Genomic DNA, 18940 nt, shown 5'->3' with positions numbered 1-18940 from the left:
TTATCCTGGAGGTATCACTAAGGTCTTGTTTTTTGAATTATCTGAATATCTCTTTTCTTGTAAGAGCTGTAATTAAAAATACTACTTTGAAGGTTTATTTAATTAAAAATATCAAACGCACTAAAATTAACAAAACAAAACAAATTTAACAACAAAACAAACCAATTCAATAGCGGTTATGTCCACCTCTTGTAGCAACGACTGCTCGCAATCTGTTTAGCATCTAATAAATATGTGTTTTCCTTGCCTGGGGAATAGCCCGATATTCCTCTACCAGGGCCATAACTGTACCAAATTTTCTGGAGGCCTAGGATGATGGCAAATAGCTTTTTTATTCATCCCATAAATGCTCAATATGATTGAAATCTGGGCTGTATGCGGGCCATTATAATCTTATCAATCCAACCTCAATTGTATGAGTCAATCAGTGTTTTTATTTACAAAAAATGGTACAGCTCTTACAAGAAAAAAGATATTCGGATAATTCAAAAAACAAAATGTTGGTGATGCCTCCGGGAAAATGGACACGCGCCAACTCGTAACTTTTAATGACAGAAATTTTCAAATCAAAATGTACACCGGCCAATTCGTAAATTTTTTATTACCTGACCTGCCAACCTGAAACTTTCTTCAAGTGAATTTGAAACCATTGATTAAATTTAATACCTTAAATCTAAACCGAATGTTTCTTGGTTTGCTTAAAAACATTATATTTGTATTATATGTACCTATAAAAAATAGCAAAAATTGAAATATCTTAATAAAATAATTGAAACAATGTTATAGTGTTTCATTAACACGTATATTATTTCCATTAAGTATAGCTCTACACGAGCTTGGTTTTTATCAAGTAATTGTAAATTGAATATTTTTTTGATGTTTAGCAATGATAAATTATTTAAATCCATCTGATAATTTAAAAGCAAAGAGATTTCCCATATGTTTATTTCAAGTCTAAAAGATTATACCTTTATTTAGTTATGAATTCACCGGTAGTTGATCGGTTACCGAAAAATTACCTGAGAGGGTCAGAGTTACCAATTGGCCTGTAATTAGGATGGGGGATTAAAATAGTTACGAATTCACCGGGACCCGGGAAAATATGTCAGGACTATGAAACAAAATCAGCTATTCTATTTTTCCACAGAATTTTTTAAAATTAGGAGAAAATACAAAGCTTCCTTTCACCCATGTACAATGACATGCAAGCAAAATTTGTTATTACCGGAATAATACCAAACAATATGAATACATGTACCTACAAACTGGTGTAAGAATCTTGAAAATCGGAGCACAAATAATAAACTTATAAATTGTCAAACTTAATCAAAAATTTTGGGTGGCGGAATTTTGTGCCGAATTTTATTGTTTAGCTTCAATAATATCATTTTGTATATCACTTGAAACTCTCGAAAAAACAAATGTTTCTAAATGTTGACAAAATTTTTGATCTTTTTGGCAATTAATGTTAACAATTCCCTGTAATTGCCTGGATTGTCACATTGTCAGAGTCGTCGCACTCAAAATGACCACGAAACGCTAGTTCTTGTTTGGCCCAAAAACATATAGTATCTATTATAAGTGTGCTAAGGATATACCTACCTATTTTTTTAACAAACTCATTATGTTTAGCAATATTTGCTTTAAAAGCTTGGTTAATAGAACTTTTGATGTTTGTTTTGCCAAATTGAATCAAATTGGGTATACATCTTACATGTAGGTAACGGAGAAATTTCATGTCTCCTTTTTAAAAATCTAACACTATTTAAATCGTGAACCTGGTTCACCCATTTTTCTGTAGAAACCAGAAGACATGGCCAACAATACAGTATATTTTTCTTGCAACCATAATATAACCAAGGATTTTCACTGTACCAACTAAATTTAAAATATCGAACTACTTTTGTTGATTCCTTTTTTAGGTTTAAAATAGGTCTTTCATTTTTAATCTCATTTTTTTCTTCAAAACTATACAAGGAGAATTACTTTTCAAGTAGTTCCATGGTTAACTGCATACTGCATGCACACTTTTTATAGGTACTGTCACCAATTTTAAATCTGGTAACAGCGCTACTGATACACAGCTCGCTTATGCCGTCGCTTCTTCAAAATTTTCAGTCACTAGCCGGTCCCGAGCGTCCACGTGGGTATATAACCATTGTAACCAGAAATGAGTCTGGTAACAGAGTATAATAAAGTGCAACTGAGTCACATAAACTCGCCAATATTTTCGTGTCTACGAGTAGTTGGCTATTTACTGAGTTAAGTACTATTACCACATATTTATATATTTCTATTGGTAAAAATATTGGTAAATAGAATTAACGTATGTCACTATAAAGTTTTCGGAAAATTTTAGATTTAAAATTATTATTGGTAGGAAGCGTTGGATTAAGTTGCCATTGGAAACCAAAATTAGTAAACAACTTAAACAATATAAACAATACGGTTCGTTAAGATGTCGTACAAACTTAATATTCGTCAAAGTATTTATCGTTTAGTTGGACATGTACCAAAACGCAATATTATAAGAATTTTTAGTGCTCAAAATATTTCTGTGTCAACAATTTACCAGACCATTAAAGAGTGTGAAAATGGTATACCATGCCTTAATTTGCCCAAAAGTGGAAGACCAAGAGTTTTAACTCCTGCTCGAGAACAGAGATTAATTCAGAGTATGGAGAACCAATTAGGAAAATCTTTGCGAAATGTTGGCCGAAGATATAATGTTTCACGAATGACTGTAAGTAGAACAATTTCTAGAAATAATTTAAAACGATATAAAAGAAAAAAGCTCCTAAGTACACACCAACCCAGTTAGAAAAAATTCCTAGATGTTACCGTGCATTGAGACGCATCCATTTTCCTGGTAAAATTCTCATTATGGATGATGAAAAGTATTTTACTTTATCCAATTCCGAAATGAAGGGCAACGACAGATTTTATACACGCAATGTACAAGATGCACCAGATGAAGTTAGGTTTAAGGGAAAAGTGAAATTTGCCGATAAAATTTTGGTATGGTGTGCCATCTCAGAAGCTGGTGTTTCACAGCCGTTGTTGGGCGTGTTCGCGGTGAAGCTCTCAATGCTGACATTTACATTGACAGGTGTCTTACAAAGCTTGTTCAATTTATAAATACTCATCACTCCAATGATGAAATTATATTTTGGCCCGACTTAGCGTCATGCCATTACGCCAGGAGAACTACAGATTGGTTAACTGCTCAAAATATAAATTTTGTTCTCAAGCGCGACAACCCTCCAAATGTGCCTCAGGCGAGGCCTATAGAAGAGTTTTGGGCTGTTTTGAGTCGAATGGTGTATAATAATGGCTGGGAAGCCCAAAATGAAGATCAGCTAAGGCGAAGAATTTTGCAAAAATTTCGTGAGATCGATTTAGAAACAGTCCAAAGACTTATTGCACATGCAAGACCAAATTTACGTGCCATCGAAGATCACGGACCTCTTTCTGTTCTATAAAAATACATTATAAACCTTAAATATGTAGACTTAATTTTTTGTATTTAGATAATAAAATAAAATTAATTTACAATTAAAAAATACATATATATTTTTTCCGAAAACTTTAGGGACATACGTTATTCATCGTCATAAAATATTTTATTTGCAAGATTTTTAACTGTTACCAATGGTAACAGTGGTTACATGGACGCTTCGCCAGTGCTGTCTTGCATTGTGGCCCGCAAATCTCCACTTTAACCCTGTTATATGTTCAGTTACATTTTTTACTTTTGTTTTCTCTCTTATCCATTTGTTTGATTTTCTACCTTGCAGTTTTATTCCCAACATGGATCTTTCCATTTTTCCCTGAGTTATTTCAATTTGTTTATGTTGGCCTTTGTTAATGTCCATGTTTCTAAGCCATACGTCAGAACAGGAAGGATGCACTGGTCGAATACACGGGTTTTAGGTACTGTTGTATCTTTGTGCTTTTTAGTATCCATCTTAACGTTCCAAACCCTGCCCACGTTAAATTTTCCCTATTATAAATATAATCAAAATTTAATAAAGTTGGAAACATATGGGAAACTTTTTTGTTATTCATTTTACGAAAAAAAGTTATTCTTTATAAAAAGTTCTGCATGCTCTAAAACCTAAGATTCAATCATCAGATATCAAATTTTGTCAATATTATACGAGGTATGTCAAAAAATATGAACTTCGGTCAAGAGGAAAATACCTTTATTTCTCTCAATATCGAAAATTCTTATTAAGAAAAGTTGTTTGGAAATAAAAACTAAGATCAAATATGCAATTACATGCTTCTAATTGGAAAAAAATATTTTCCAAATTTTTCTCAAATTTATTGATACTAACTTCGTTTTTATTTATTACACATACGATAACTCTTTTATTATTACTTCTACGGAAAAAAGGTATTCTTTATAAAAAGCTCTGTATGTCCTAAGACCAAAGATGCAACCATCAGATATCACATTTTATTAATTTTATACGAGGTATGTAAAAAAATATGAATTTCACTCAAGAGTAAAGTACCTTTATTTTTCACAATATTGAAAACGGTTATTAAAAAAGTTATTTAGAATTAAAAACTATGTTTCAATATGCAATTACATCCTTCTAATTGAAATATTGTGAAATATAAAGGTACTATAATCTTGAGCGAATTTCATATTTTTTGACACACCTCGTATAAAATTAATAAAAGTTGATATATCATGGTTGTGTCTTAGATTTTAGACCATGCAAAGCTTTTTATAAAGAATAACTTTTTTTCGTAAAATGAATAATAAACGAGTTATATTTGTAATAATTAAAAACGATGTTAGGTATCCATAAATTTGAGAACAATTTTTTTTTCAATTAGAAGCATGTAATTGCGTATTTGATCTTAGTTTTTGATTCCAAACAACTTTTTATCATAAGAATTTTCGATATTGAGAGAAATAAAGGTACTTTACCCTTGACCGAAATTCATATTTTTTGACATACCTCGTATAATATTGAGAAAATTTGATATCTGATGATTGCATCTTAGGTTTTGGGACATGCAGAACTTTTTATAAAGAATAACTTTTTTTCGTAAAATTAATAATAAAAACGTTTCCCATATGTTTCCAACTTAAGTAGACACGCTGTATATGAAATGTTTCTTACTTACTTAGTCCTAGGCCTTTCTACCTTTAGGTGTAAGGCTGAGAAATGTTTCTTATTATCTAAAATTGATAATTTTATACCTAAATATAATATAATACCTAAATATTTTAATAAAAATTAAACAATTTTTTCTTTGGCTGTTTACTTTTTGCGGGGCCCACTCTTCACTTGTTACCGGGGCCCACTTATCCCTCTCGGCGGCCCTGACTGTATGTCTTTGCACTTTGCAGAAATTAATAAGAGAATGTAATTAACTTGTCCATCTTTTGGTAAAAATGATGTAATATTAAAATCCAGAATGCCACTCTACCAGAAGAAAACAGTATTCAATCAGTGTATGTATTGTTAAGCTCTGTAATTTCTCTCTGTCATGAGATTGATCAGCATATTATTAATTCGATTAATTAAATAATTATTTTAATTACTACTCATGGAAACAAAACCAAAATTTAATAAAACTTTCCAATAAAAAATATTCTCAAGGCTAATTGATTTTAATGTATCACCTTTAGTTTGTGGCTTCTAGTATTTCTCGTTGCTTACTTTATCCAGGACAAAACGGAAAATAAATATACTCAAAATCATATAAATTTTATATATATTATTTATGTATATACTATACCATAAATACAAGATTCAAAATGTATGCTAAAACTTTATTCTGTTGTCAAAATTTCTTATTTAATAAAAATAATCTTTAATTCTACTATCTCCTTTTTCTTTTAACAAATTTTCATTTAAATGATTCGGTAGACTGTTCTTATTATTATAAAAAAAACAATATTTAATTTACCTTTTAAATAGATTATTTATCAGAATTATGAATGAATAAATTTTGCTGAAAAACTGTTAAATTGACAAAAAACAAATATGGTATGTAATATACAACAACTCTCTCATTTTCACAAATAATCTGACTAACCTTTTTTATCTTCTTTATTTCTTCTCATGGATTGTGTTGTCCTCGGTTCTCCCACACGTGCTCCTCGGATGCTGCTATGGTCTTTCTCTTCCACAAACTGCTTCACAAACATAAAACAGCACTCGCTCGAAATCTCTCCTCTATTTAGTCTTCGACTCGATACACACAATATCAATCTTTATAATTCCAAGATTTTTTCTCTCAGCCGATATCTTGTGCAAAATTGATACAAACCGGCTACTCGTTCCAACAGAAACTGGAATCTATTCGGACACGAGGAGATTGTACTTCTCGACTCGATCACGACTTCGTCTCAACATGAATCTGCTTACACGGCCACCAAATTCACCACTTTACACAAATTTACTATTTTTCAAACTGGACTGCTCCCTTCCGATCTTAATTACACAGTAAATCTTTTTCCCTCATCAATCTGAGACTCAACCACTCTATTCTCCCTCCATCAATCTCTTCGCCAATCACAAGCATTCTCTACACATTAAATCCCTACTTTCATTTCTTAAGAACAAATAGTGTTGTATACAAATTTTCTGTCTTGTTAATTTCCAGGAGATATTAAAATTAATGTTTTTCTTACATTTTAGAAAAACCCTATAATCTAAAACTAAACAAAATTGTTTACCGTCGTTTTCTCTCTAGGAAACCATTTAGAAACATTCTATTGTCTACTCTAACCGCGAGTACATTCACTTTCTAATCCGACCGTATTTTAGTTCATTGTTTAATTTGTATAAGTCTGTTCGTAGAATCTTTACCACTAAACATTTCCTCTTTCCACGAAACACTGCTTACGGCTAAATCATATTGTTTACAAATTTTGGCTATATGCAGGGCGATGAAAATTTACGATTTCGTGGTCTTTGACATAAAATTAATTCTCTAAATTTTCCCCATAAAAATTATTTAACAGTATATTACCAATCGGGTCACTGATGGCATGCACATAATCTTCTTCTTCTTCGTCTTCTTCAGCCTTAAGTACAACTTTGAGACCTTTGGACATAGGCCTCGCCCGATTCAATCCAGTGTTTTTTATTTTGAGCCACTTGCTTCCAGCTGTATCCTCCAATCTTCTTAATGTCATCAGCCCATCTCATTTCTGGCCTTTCTATGCTTCTCATTCCTAACCATGGTTTCCATTGTTGTATTTTGTGGTTCCATCTTTTATGCTTCAGTCGGGCATTGTGTCCTGCGAAGCTCCATTTTAATTTGGCAGCATGTTCTCCTGCGTATTTACTTTGGTTTTGCTCCTAATCCATTTCTTTATTTTTTTTGTCTATAAGTCTCACCCCGAGCATTGATCTTTCCATCGCTCTTTCTGCCGTTCCTATTTTATCCATATTGGCCTTGGTGAGTGTCCACGTCTGTGAACCGTGAGTATATAGGGAGGATACACTGATCGTAAACTCTGGTTTTCAAATATTGTTTTATTTTAGTGTTTTTCAAGATCCAACTCAGTTTTGCGTAAGTGCCTCGAAGAAGATTGTAGTAATGCTTAGGATTTTTTTTAATTTCATTTTTATTTTTTTTTGGTGGTATTTATGGCTTTGGTGGGAACCAATTAGTTTTAAAATTGTTAGAAATAGATATTTTTAACATAACAAGCAAACAAAAATATAAAATTGAGATTTGTTTTAAATTCGTATTGTTAGATTTTGTTCTACGCGCGACTGCTTACGTGACAGAAGCGAACGCGACTGCTCCCGCGTTAAACAATTACTAAATACGACTTATTAAACAAAAACTTTTTTGTGTTAGCGTTATCATTCACTGTTTATAACAACTTACATTTCTCATCTTTATCGGTATACAGACTCATTTAAAAAAAGTGTGTTTGCGTAGCTTGGAACCTATGGGAAACTTTTTTTTATTACATATCTATATTACGAAAAAAGAGATTCTTCATAAAATGCTCTGCATGGTATAAAACCTAAGTTGCAATAATCAGATAATAAATTTTATTGATTTTATACGAGGTATATAAAAAATTCGCTCAATAGTACCTATAAAGGTAAAATATAAAGGTGGTATATTTTACAATATCGAAAAATTTTATTATAAAAAGTTGTTCGCAATTAAAAACTATGTTTAAATATGCAATTATATCATTCCAGTTGAAATATTGTGAACTATAAAGGTACTTACTCTTAGAGAGAAATTCATATTTTTCGACATACCTCGTATAAAGTTGGTAAAATGTGATATATTACAACTGAATCTTCGTTTTGAGATAATGCAGAGCTTTTTATAAAGAATCTGATAAGAATTTTATAAAGAATATTTTCGTAAAATTAAAAAATTAATAATAAAATAGTTATTATAATTATTGTAATAAAATGATGTTGGTTATCGATAATTTGAGAAATATTTGGAAAAATTAATTATTTATATACAAGGATGTAATTACATATTAAAATTAAAATCGTATATTGTTAAATATAAAAGTACTTTATCCTTGAGTTAAATTCCTATTTTTTGACTTACCTCGTATAAAATTGATAAGCTTTGATATCTGATGGTTTATCTGGCTTATTTTGCATCTCAGATTTAAGACCATTCAGAGCATTTCATGAAGAATAACTTTTTTCGTAAAATTGATAATAAACATGTTTCCCATATGGTTCTAAGCCACGCAGACATACTGTATAAATGCTCAAAAGAATTTATTTTGAATTTTCAAATTGTAATGTCTGACAGGGCCGTAACTACCATTGGGGCAACCGGGGCAGTGCCTCGGGGCCCCCGGCGAAGAGGGCCCCGCGATTGTAATCGCGTTATACTGCCTATAGGCAATATAACGCGATTAAAAACCTACATTATAGCCGAAGAATGTAAGTAACATTATATGTAATATATTTTTTATGAAAACAGAAAAGATGTTATATTGATGGTAAATATTTAGCTTAAAATAATGTGATTTCAATTTTTTTTGTGTTGGTCAACTAAAATAGCAATATGTAGGTAGGTACAGGAAACTTCAGTCATGGAGTACATTAAAATGCGTTTTCAAGTGGTTAAATATCAATTTTCCCGGACTCCTTCTGCTGGGTGGTTAACCCCAGACCTCCCGGTAGGGGGCCCCCAAATCACGTTTGTCCCGGGGCCCCCAACATCGTACTTATGGCCCTGATTTAATGACATGTTCGAATTCAGCATAATCAAAAAGCAAATAGAAACATTTTTGAACAAAGTAAAATGATGAATTCGCCGATATCTTTTAAAAATTTTTAATATAAAACAGTTTTATTGTTTAAAGAATTAATAAACAATTAGAGGCATCTGTGAGTAGAACTTTTCACTTTAAGATAAGATACTAACAAAAAATGTTTTAGAAAAATATAAGCTTGTTTGATTTTTTCCGAAACCGAAACAATGCAAGCTTTTCTACATTGACTCCCCTAAAGCGTAACTGTTATAATTTCCTTATCTTACCGTTTATCTGTTGAGAGATTGTCCAATGATTACCTACTCAAGAAAAGTCGTCAATAATTGTTAAATAAATGCATACCAAACTGATGCAACTATAACCGTAGAATAACACAAACTTAAATAACATTCAATGCAAACAACCAATATGAAATTACTGGAGATAATATTGTATCGAAATACTAAAGTAGGTAAAGAACAGAGAGAAAGAAAACCCATTTTTAGATTTAAAAATATTGTTCTTAAATTCGTCAAATTGCAATTCTAATATCTTTCAATAGTCACGTACAAAGTATTATATAGTTTATTGTCGCTGCTATAAAATTTCGGTAGGCCGGAAGGGACTAAGTTTCTAGATATTATGAGATGATTCACTTGGCAAATACGTCTAGTTAGAAACTTTTACGTTTTTAAATTTAAACAGACAACGAAAAAATAATATAACAATAACAGAATTTTACATAATACCAGATGACAAGATGGGGCCCTTAAGCGATTGGGGCCCCCCCGCAAGCTTCACGCTGCGGGGCCCTCTGTTACGCCCCTGATAGTAAACCTTCTTTTCTTTCCTTCAATAACTATATCAAAGTCCAATCTCAACAAACGTATATATTATTACAATGACATACGATAAATGTCATTAGAATATAAATATTTTTCCTTTATTCCGCGACGACGAGCTGGCCAAATACCCAAGTAGGTGGAGGCTAATAAACTAAAGAAGAAGAAGAAGAAGAATAAACCTAAATATAACCATAAACGGAACGATATAGTTAAACTATGTGACGTCACGGGTCGTTTGAACTATTTTAAAATACACAAGACTTTCAATTTGTACTTCTAAGTTATTATGAGTTTTTGAAGCGTGAAATTTTGGAAATCTCATTTTTATACAAAACTGAACATTATTATGTAACAAAAAAATGTGCAAGTTCCCTATTACATAATCGTGAAGTTATCGGGGGCTGCACGGGGTAATTTGGCCTAGGGCCGCAAGTACCCTAAATCCGGCACTGATTGTTTGTCAGTGGCGACGAGTGACTTTCTTAAGTGTTACCAAAACCAGATGCAAAAAATCTTATTTAAAAAAATGAAGATATGGCTAAATGTATAGGTATATAGCTTCAATATTATCATTTTGTATATCACTTGAAACTCTCGAAAAAACAGTTGATGTTTCTAGATATTGGCAAAATGTTTGATCTTTTTTGGCAATTAATGTTAACAATTTCCTGTAATTGCCTCGATTGTCAGGGTCGTCGCCCTCAAAATGACCACGAAACGGTAATTCTTGTTTGGCCAAAAAACATACAGTATCTATTATAAGTGTGCTAAGGATATACCTATCTATTTTTTTAACAAACTCATAAAACTCTAAAACTATTTAAATCGTGAACCTGGTCCACCCATCTTTCTGTAGAAACCAGAAGACATGGCCAACAATACAGTCAATTTTTCTTGCGCACATAACCAAGGATTTTCACTGTACCAACTAAATTTAAAATATAGAACTACTTGTTTTGATTCCTTTTTTAAATTGTTTAAAATAGGTCTTTCATTTTCAGTAATCTCATTTTTTTCTTCAAAATTATACAAGGAGAATTACTTTTCAAGTAGTTGATCGATTACGCAGCGACACTTATCCATGGTTAACTGCACGCACACTTTTTATAGGTGCTGTAACCAAATTTAAATCTGGTAACAGGGCTACTGATATACACAGCGGGCTTAGGGCTTTCACCGTCGCTCCTTCAAAATTTTCAGACAATAGCCGGTTCCGAGCGATAGCGAGGATATAACCATTGTAACCACAAATGAGACTGGTAACAGAGTATAATAAAGTACAACTGAGTCACATAAACTCGCCAATATTTTCGTGTGTCTACGAGTAGTTGGCTATTTACTGAATTAGGTACTATTAACACATTATACATATAATAATATATGTCTATTGGTAAAAATATTGGTAAATGGAATTATTCATCGTCATAAAATATTTATTTGCAAGATTTTTAACTGTTACCAATGGTAACAGTGGTTACATGGACGCTTCGCCAGTGTTGTTTGTGAGTATTTGTTTTTAATTTGGTAAGTAAACAGTAGTTTTTGATGTTCGATATTTATAAAACTATATCATTATCGATTATCATTTTATGTAGAAAAGAATATAATTTAAACGGTAAGATCATTATCAAATCGTTTTCATCCATCATCCATTATTTTCGAGGAAATTGTGAACAGCCGGTTCGGCGCTTAGTTTCTATTAATGCCTTCACAGAGATTTCATAAATAAAAGAAACTTGGACCGTCTGTCACCATATGATGCAAAACGTTTCTCCCTCCTCTGCTCTAAAATAGATTTTAATACTCATGCATGAATACCAAGAACCCACCCTAAAAGATACTGGCCGCAGCCTCTTGGTAATTACTGAGCGATGGTAGTGTGCTATTTTGTCGTTGTCTCTGTTACGGGCTGGAATATGAGCCTATTTTCAAAACCGGCGCTTGTGGAACGTATAATTATTATGTGTTGAAGTCGGGAACAATATTGTGAAATTATTCGTTTCAAATTTAGAAGGATTTCGAATTTCAGTATAGAATAATAACCAGCTAAGGCGTGGTAAGATCTTTTGTATTAATAGGAAAGTATTTAAATATTTATTAAATTAATATAAAAAATAGTTTTATCAATATTCGCATTCAGTTTTTCACAATAAAAATTCTGTTCTATTTTTGTATTATTAAGTGGACGGAAGTGGAATTGGCTTTGTGGACTTGTAATTCTGTTACGTTGCATCCCCATGAAATGCCCATACCAGTTCATTTGTCCCTTTGCTATTTTATTCATTATTGGTTCTTATTTGGCCGTTCTCCTAATAGTTTCGTTGCTTAATCTATCCCAGTTGTCTTTCCAACTATCTTTCTTAGGTGTCTCATCTCCAATGCATTTTATTCTGCTCTTATGTTTTTCAGAATTGTCCAGTTTTCACTTGTATAGAGACAGTCGGTATCACTATTGTGTTATATAGTTTTATCGTTGTTTCTCTTGTAAGTATTGTTTCTCTTTTTCACAGTATTGGAGGTAACGCATAGTATAACTGGTTTGATTTATTTGCTCTATTTGTTATTTCCCTGTATATTTTTCCGTCATTAGTAATTATACTTACCAGATATTCGTAAGTTGTAACTATTTCCAGTTCTGAGATTTTACATTTTATCTTTATTTAATTATCTTCCTTATCTTCTATGCTGTTGATTATCATTCTGTTACTTTTTTCCTCATTGATTTCCATTTTTAGTTCTATATGTTCTACCCATATACCATATATCCATTAGTGTCTGAATTTTATTCTCGGAATCTGCTATTAGTACTATGTCGTCCGCATAAATTAAGGACTAAATTATTACCGGTTGTAATATATGGTATCCTGTTATTGTCTGTAGTTGGTTGGTATTACTGCAGTATTTCTTATCAATTTGTTCATTACTATTATGAACATCAAAGGGCTGAGAGTGTCTCATATCCTGAGATTTCTCTTCCAATTAAATTCTTCCGATATTGATATTACCCCTGTTATTTGTACTCTTCCTCTTCCTTTTATCTCTTTTTAAGTACTTTCTATAATATTTATCAATGTATTTGGTACATTTATATTCCTCAAGCATTTCCCTATAATTAATCTGTCTTTCTATCGTGTCAAATGCTGCTCTTAGTTCTATGAATGCTAATACTAGTTTCCCCCCGTGTCCATGCTTCTATCCATTAGGTTCCTAATGATATAATAAATGTTGTCATTTGTCTGTCTTCCTGCTCTAAATGCCGCTTGTTCTTCTCCCAATTTCATTTCTACGTCTTGTCTTAGTCTCTTCTCTATCATTTCATATATATTTTAAAGCATACCGATGACAGACATAATATAATTAGCTCTATAGTTATGGCAGTTTATATATTGTCTTTTTTTGTACTTTGGCACGATGTTGTTCTGCCAGTCTTGTAATTGTTTGTTTTTTGCACGCCTCTTTATATATTTTCCAAAGCCAGTTTATTCCTTCTTCTCGCCATGTATTTTACCATTTCCAGTTCAGTTTCATCATCTCCACCTGCCTTGCCTATTTTTATGTTTGATTGATAATCCTTCTATTATTTCTTTACTTATTTGCTCCAGCTCTATGTTTTATTCGCTTTCATTTATTACTATTACATTGTATTCCTTTATTTTCTCGGTAAATATCAAAATTTTTTCTCATAATATTCTTTCCATACCCTAGCTATTTGTTCTGGGTTTATTTGGATTTGCTTTGATGTATCTTTTACTGCGCTTATTTCCTTTCGTTTTTCTCCCGTTATGTGTTGTATTGTCGTCCAAATGTTTCTATTATTTGTTACATATCCTTGTTGTAGTTCTTCTCCAATTTTTTTTTTACATTATTTCCATGATTTTTTCATGAATTTACTGAGCGATGGTTGTGCGCTATTTTGTCGTTGTGTCTGTTACGGGCTGGAATATGAGCCTATTTTCAAAGCCGGCGCTTGTGAAACGTATATTATTTGTTGAAGTCGTAAACAATATTGTGAAATTATTATTCGTTTCAAATTTAGAAGGATTTCGAATTTCAGTATAGAATAATAACCAGCTAAGGCGTGGTAAGATCTTTTATATTAAGAGGAAAGGAACATTTTGACGCCTGTCAAAATTTTCAATGTATTTTAAATGTAATCATTTTTTTCGAATCCTGAGAAAACTAATAAGTATTTTTGAAAAATTTAAACGCAGAATGAAAGATTACCTTATTACCGAGGGCCGAAAGTCCCTTAGAATGAATAAAACGTTTCATTTGAATGAGATTCTTGAAATTAAAAATCACACTAAATTTTCTCTTAGTTTTTCACCCCTGTAACTTATTAAAATAAATATTATAGAAGTTTTCAGGGACTTTCAGCCCTCGGTAATACCGAAATCTTTCATTCTGCTTTTAAATTTTTCAAAAATACTTATTAGTTTTCTCAGGATTCGAAAAAAATGAATCCCATTTAAATAGCATTGAAGCCGAAAGTTCGTATCCATCCCCTTAATAGGAAATGATTTAAATTTTTATTAAATACTAGAGATCCTGGTCACGCCAGGCATCGTATAAAGCGATGTAATATTCAGATACACATTATCGCCTGCACGCCTCGCACCTCGCCTATCAACTCGCCTATCACCTCGCCTATCACCTCGCCTATCATCTCGCCTATCATTTCGCATATCACCTCGCCTATCACCTCGCCTATCACGTCGCCAATCACCTCGCCTAGCACCTTGCCTATCACTTCGTCTATCATCTCGCCAAGCACCTCGCCTGTCATTGTACACATTGCTTCTAAATGACTTAATCAAACACATACTTAAATTTAAACCTTACAGGAGAAAGTTTATTTTACGCCCTAAACTATGCACTTTTCGATTCACCTGGTAGATACACGTGCAGGGCTGATGCCTGTCAGGTCATGGTTTTTAGTCTTGGTGTGCTATGAATTATCACTATACAAATTTCTAGCCTTACAAGAAGACCGTTACTCGGAGGGTTCACTAGCTCTTAGCCTATTTCTGCGGACTTTGTAAACAGATAATATTACTAATAAATATATTGCAATCTTTAGATTCGATTCCAGCAACAAAATAGCTGTTAAAAAACTTTTCCCAAAAATAGCCTTTTTGGATAATTTGCCCAGGCTACTATTCTTATACCTGAATTAGGTATATAATTGTGGGTTTGCATTATAATTTCTATGTGAACCAAATTCTATCAAGTAACCGCCATTTCCAGATATACAGGGTGATTGATTGGTAGGGTAAAGCTCAATAGCTCCGCTATAGTAATAGATAGCAATAAAAGTTAATAACAAAAATTGTAGCCACCTTTGAGCTTCACATTACAAAATTAGTTAGAATGTTACATGGTGTTCGATAACACAGTGGCAGATCAATCTTATGTTTTTTTAAATGGAACACCCTATATTTTATTTTAAATTCGAAATCCTGTTAACTTCTTTAACAAAAATATAAAGTAAAATATAAATTTTTTTTTAAAAACATAAAGGTTTGTTATGTTATACATGATATTTACAAAGTTATAACCAATTTTATATAAAAATCGTAACAAGTTCAACTCCCTGTATAAATAAAAATAAGCAAAACAACAATGGTTTATTAATGCCATATTTTTTAACGTATTGTCAAAATTTTCAAGAACGGTCGATATTGCTAATTTTCTTTATATCAAATACAAGGTGAGTCAAAACGCAAGTACATTATTTTCTCAGTAGTTTTAAATGGAACACCCTGTGTTTTATATCACTATTGAAAAGTACCATTACCGTACTTTAATTTTTAGATAACATTCTCTATGTCTAAATTTATTAGTTTTCGAGATATTTTCATTTTCAATGGACCAGTAGCGTGGCCACCCAAATCACCAGAATTTAATAAACTGGACTGATTTTTTTGGGGTTACGTTAATAATGAAGTTTATAAAATACCTCCAACAACAACGGATGAGATGAAAAATAGAATACAAAGTGTATTTCGATGTGTCAATTTACAAATGCTCCGTAGAGCAAGTAGCTCATTCAGTGATCGTTTTTAGGCGTACATAAATGTGTTAGGAGATAATTTTGAACACCTTATGTAATTAAATATTAAAAATATTTTATTAAAAGTAGCTTCTAATTTTTTCAAACATGTTTTTTGCAAGATGTATTACTGATAAATTATGTTTCGTTCTTTATTTGTTACATTATGTTACATTTATACAGTGCGTCCATAAAGTAACGCATAAAATCATTATTTCGTAAACAGGCGACTTTCAGGAAAAATCCAGAAACAGGTCGATTTTTATTTTTAATTTTCGATTTTTTGGCATATTTATCACACTCGTTACGTCATCCATCTGGGCGTGATGACGTAATCGATGATTTTTTTAAATAAGAATAGGGGTCACGTAATAGCTCATTTGAAAGAGTATTCAATTCTCTATACATTAATGTAAACATTAACATAATTATGTATACAGAGTGTCCAAAAAAACATTTTTTTAATTAAAATAATTGAGACAAAAAGAAGAATGTATGTAATTTATTTAATTCAAAATGCATTTTACTACTGCCAGAAAACAGAAAAAAAAATTATTTGACAAATAAACATTGATTTTCGCTTAAACGAAATGTTCAAACTATCAAGAGGCAGGTCGGTGGCACCTTTAACATTGGATTTAAGCGAAAAACAATATTTGTCAAATAAACATTTTTTTTCCTGTATTCTGACAACAATAAAACGTATTTTGACTTAGATAAATTACATACATTCTTCTTTTTGTCTCAATTATTTTAATTAAAAATATATTTTTTGAACACCCTGTATAAATAATTATGTTAATGTTTACATTAGTGTATAGAGAATGGAATACCCTTTCAAATGAGCTATCACATGACCCCTATTCTCATTTAAAAAAAATCATCGATTACGTCATCACGCCCAGATGGATGACGTCACTAGTATGATGTATATGCCAAAAAATTGGAAATTAAAAATAAAAATCGACCTGTTTCGGGATTTTTCTTTAAAGTCGCCGGTTTACGAAATAATGAATTTATGCGTTGCTTTATGGACGCACTGTATACAAAAGTAGTGTTTGTAAAAATTGTCTTCACAAAATATTGTATTTTGTGTTTTTTTTTGTTTTTTGTAAAATTTATTACTAATTTTCTTTGTTTATTTGTTGCATTTACATAAAAAGATAGTTTTTAATTGTTTCAAAAATGTTGCATGTAGTGGTTGTGTTTTTGTTTGTAAAATGTATTACTAATAAATTATTTTTATTTCTTTATTTGCTACAGTGTTACATTGATTACCGGATTGATAATCGGTAATCTTCAATTGTCAATTCAGTCATGGCTTACTTAAAATTTAGATAAATTTAAACACCTAAAATAATTCGCTCTGAAAAATGAAAATATCTTGAAAACTAATAAATTTGGGCATAGGAAATGTTATATAAAAATTAAAGTACGTTAATGTTACTTTTCAATAATGATATAAAATACAGGGTGTTCCATTTAGCATTACTGAGAAAATAATGTACTTGCGTTTTGACTCACCCTGTATTTGATATAAAGAAAATTAAAATATCAATAATTCTTAAAAATTTTGACAATAAATAAAAAATATGGCATTAATAAATCATTGCTGTTGTGCTTATTTTTATTTATACAGGGAGTTGAACTTGTTACGATTTTCATACAAAATTGGTTATAACTTTGTAAATACCCTGTATAACATTACAAACCTTTATATTTTTGTGATGGAGAAGTTAACAGTATTTCGAATATAAAATAAAATATAGGGTGTTCCATTTAAAAAAACAAAAGTTAGGTCTGCCACTGTGTTATCGAACACACTGTAACATTCTAACTAATTTTGTAATGTGAAGCTCAAAGGTGGCTAAAATTTTTGTTATTAACTTTTATTGCTATCTATTACTAAAGCGGAGCTATTGAGCTTTAACCTACTAATCAATCACCCTGTAGATTAAAAGTTTCTTTAAGTTGACCTTAAACGTCTTATCTCCTCTTGATGACTCAAAGATTGATTTTATCCATCCTTAGTGGACCAATATGTTTGAACAATTTATATAAGTACATTATATACACATCAAAATAATCTAGTGGATAAAAACAAAATGCGAGATTACAGAAGGCTTTCAAATAATTTATTTCAATTATTTAAAATAAAAAGTTATAAACAATTTTCCCGAAAATAAAATAACCATTTTTTTCTTAGAATTATTGCAATAGCTCTTACAAAAAATTAAAAGAGAACTCCATAAGTCAAAAAATGGCAACAAAAAATAATTTGTTGCCCCTCAACTCCCACCCAAGTAGCCTTTAGGTTAAGTTAGTATAGTGTATGACCTCCACACTCCACGGTTGTTGATTACTGTCCTACATCTATTAGGATAACTCATGATCAGATGGTCAATGTCTTGCTGCGGTATTCTCTTCCACTCTATTGAAAGGCCCTTAAACAGTTGCTATCTTGTATTGAACGCAATATTTTGTTGTAAATGCGTCTGCCCAATGTATCCCATACATGCTCAATTGAGATTAAATCTGGCGATTGTGTAGGCCATGGTAAAAGCTCAATTTCATTATCTTCGAGGAATGTTCGCACGACCCTGGCATTGTCGTAAATTGGGGACCAGGTTGTTGTGCAAATGGTACAACAGTAGGTTCGAGAATAATATTGCAGTACTCTGTTGCATTTAGAAACCATTCCAGACAAACGAAATCTTCCATCAAAAGTGATGCCACCCCATACGATTATACTACCGCCTTGCTGTCTATGAACCTCCTGCACGGTGTCCAATCGTTCAGCATTGCCAGTTCGTC

General features: G+C 31.6%; 1 protein-coding gene across 2 annotated transcripts in view; it reads left to right on the top strand.

The window, feature by feature from the left end:
• The first annotated feature begins 11975 nt into the window (after positions 1-11975).
• The window catches only part of LOC114338947 (myosin-4), a 179971-nt gene continuing 173006 nt past the window's right edge, over positions 11976-18940 (top strand). The window contains exon 1 of one of the 2 annotated variants that reach the window (XM_028289570.2): positions 11976-12130. The gene's annotated coding sequence lies outside the window, so the exon portion shown is untranslated. Of the gene's footprint in view, positions 12131-14136; positions 14156-18940 lie in introns of those variants that run through there. The other variant, XM_028289571.2, reaches the window with a different exon arrangement.

Source organism: Diabrotica virgifera, chromosome 3 (genome assembly GCF_917563875.1).
Source record: "Diabrotica virgifera virgifera chromosome 3, PGI_DIABVI_V3a".
NCBI lineage: Eukaryota > Metazoa > Arthropoda > Insecta > Coleoptera > Chrysomelidae > Diabrotica > Diabrotica virgifera.
The sequence above is the reverse complement of the archived record's forward strand: the minus strand, read 5'-3'. Positions and strand labels throughout refer to the sequence as shown.